This window comes from Ictalurus punctatus, chromosome 20 (assembly GCF_001660625.3).
Source record: "Ictalurus punctatus breed USDA103 chromosome 20, Coco_2.0, whole genome shotgun sequence".
NCBI classification, from domain to species: domain Eukaryota; kingdom Metazoa; phylum Chordata; class Actinopteri; order Siluriformes; family Ictaluridae; genus Ictalurus; species Ictalurus punctatus.
Window position 1 is genome coordinate 537,727 of NC_030435.2, and position 2,500 is coordinate 540,226.

Genomic DNA, 2,500 nt, shown 5'->3' on the forward strand with positions numbered 1-2,500 from the left:
CTTGGAAATGGAGCTTTAATCACATCGGATTGATCTGATTTGATCTCCCGCCGCGTTGGAGAGGAATCGCCTCGGCGTTGTGCGGCGTGAACACAGACTGCAGATCACTGCAGCGACTGAAGTCAGACACACGGAATTCAGCTTCGTCCTGCTACTGAAACATCAACCTTACTTATTTTCATTACAAAAACTACAACTAGTGAATTAAAGTGTGATAAAATCTACATCTCACTCACACACACACACACACGCACACACGCACATCATGGTCACATGACCCCGAGTGTATAATGGCTCCATTACGTTTTGCATGAGGAAGTGTTGGAATATTTAAAAATAGTATCTAAACTGTAATAACTGTGCGTGGATCACGTGCTGATCTGTGTGCTGCTGAGGAGCGAGCGTGGAGCGGCTCTGTGAAATGAAACGGTGGTTAAAGTGAGCGTTACGGCTCGGGCTGTTCGTGCAGTGATACTCTGGACTCCGGCGTCACCCGGGAGACTTCGTTTTGAGTTGCGCTTCTCTCGAAGTTTTCTAAATGATGGTTTCAGTTGCAGTACAGAGTGCGACTAGCAGCAGCGCTACGAGGGGAATGTAGGTGATCGCTTCACACGATGATTCGCCCAGAGGCCTCAGAGCTTCCTCCTGAACCTGCTCCGTTAAACTCGGCTGCTGATTGGCCGCTCCCTTAAACTTCTGTTTTGCCTTCAGCGTTGCATCCAAACGTTCATCCATTTTTCATCCTTTATGCGCATATTAAACATTTCACTGCTGGTTTGGGTTTTTCTTTCCTTAAAATTTACTTAATGATGTAATGATGTCATTTCCTGTGGGAGGGGAAATTGTCATTGCAGATGTTTTGTATTTAAAAAAAAAAAAAAAAAAACAAAGTGGTTTTGGACGTTTGCATTCAGGAGTTCATGTACAGCCGAGTGCAAAAAAATCTATCTTACAAAAAAACACGAAATTTTATAAGAAGTGGAGACACTGAGAGAATTGAAAAGCCTGTTCCCTACCCCCTATTCCATATTCCCTGCCCCCTATTCCGTATTCCCTACCCCGTTCCGTATTCCCTACCCCCTGTTCCGTATTCCCTGCCCCCTGTTCCGTATTCCCTGCCCCCTCTTCCGTATTCCCTGCCCCCTATTCCATATTCCCTGCCCCCTATTCCGTATTCCCTGCCCCCTCTTCCGTATTCCCTGCCCCCTGTTCCGTATTCCCTGCCCCCTATTCCGTATTCCCTGCCCCCTATTCCGTATTCCCTGCCCCCTATTCCGTATTCCCTGCCCCCTATTCCGTATTCCCTGCCCCCTCTTCCGTATTCCCTGCCCCCTGTTCCGTATTCCCTGCCCCCTATTCCATATTCCCTGCCCCCTATTCCGTATTCCCTACCCCCTATTCCGTATTCCCTGCCCCCTGTTCCGTATTCCCTGCCCCCTGTTCCGTATTCCCTGCCCCCTGTTCCGTATTCCCTGCCCCCTGTTCCGTATTCCCTGCCCCCTATTCCGTATTCCCTGCCCCCTGTTCCGTATTCCCTGCCCCCTGTTCCGTATTCCCTGCCCCCTGTTCCGTATTCCCTGCCCCCTGTTCCGTATTCCCTGCCCCCTGTTCCGTATTCCCTGCCCCCTGTTCCGTATTCCCTACCCCCTGTTCCGTATTCCCTGCCCCCTATTCCGTATTCCCTGCCCCCTATTCCGTATTCCCTGCCCCCTGTTCCGTATTCCCTACTCCCTGTTCACTATTCCCCATGTCCTACTCCCTACATGTGGGAATACTGTATCTGTGGAACAGAGTTAAACGTTGTTTGTTCTCTGATCTTCAGCAGTGCATTGTGGGATTTCAGCAGTGCATTGTGGGATTTCAGCAGTGCATTGTGGGATTTCAGCAGTGCATTGTGGGATTTCAGTACTTCAGTTATTTCACATTCTTTCAGACTCGGTGATAAGAGCCCGATGTGGATCGTGTGATTTTACATGCAGATGTTCCTCCAGCTGCTCTGTGCGGTGTCTGTGTTTGAGAAGTGTCTCGGTAATGAAGTGTGTGAAGCGCTTTACAATGTAACAAGTGGCCTCTTTGATCTCTAAACGAGCCGAACACTTAACAACGTTAATCAACTCCTACTTCAAAACCTTCAAACCCTTCATCGTGCGCACGGCGTGGGCTGAAACGCGTGATGTGCGACTCTAATCCCGAACATGTCACCTCTTCACCTCTTCACCTCTTCACCGGGACGAATCCGTCCAGCGCGAGCAGTGACGCTGGAATTAAAACATTATCACCCAGAAGGCTGGTTTTAAATCTGGATATTCATCATTCATGACTATAAATTGATCAATTCAGTGTTTTATTTCTTATTTAATAACCTAATAACTGCACACACGTTACGCTATTGTATTATTTTAATGTCCAACGAGGACTTCAAATGTCTGAGGAACATCTCCACACCTTGTTATTAAAAAGGCCAGGACCTATGAATATCCATAGATATGCTCATTAGAAA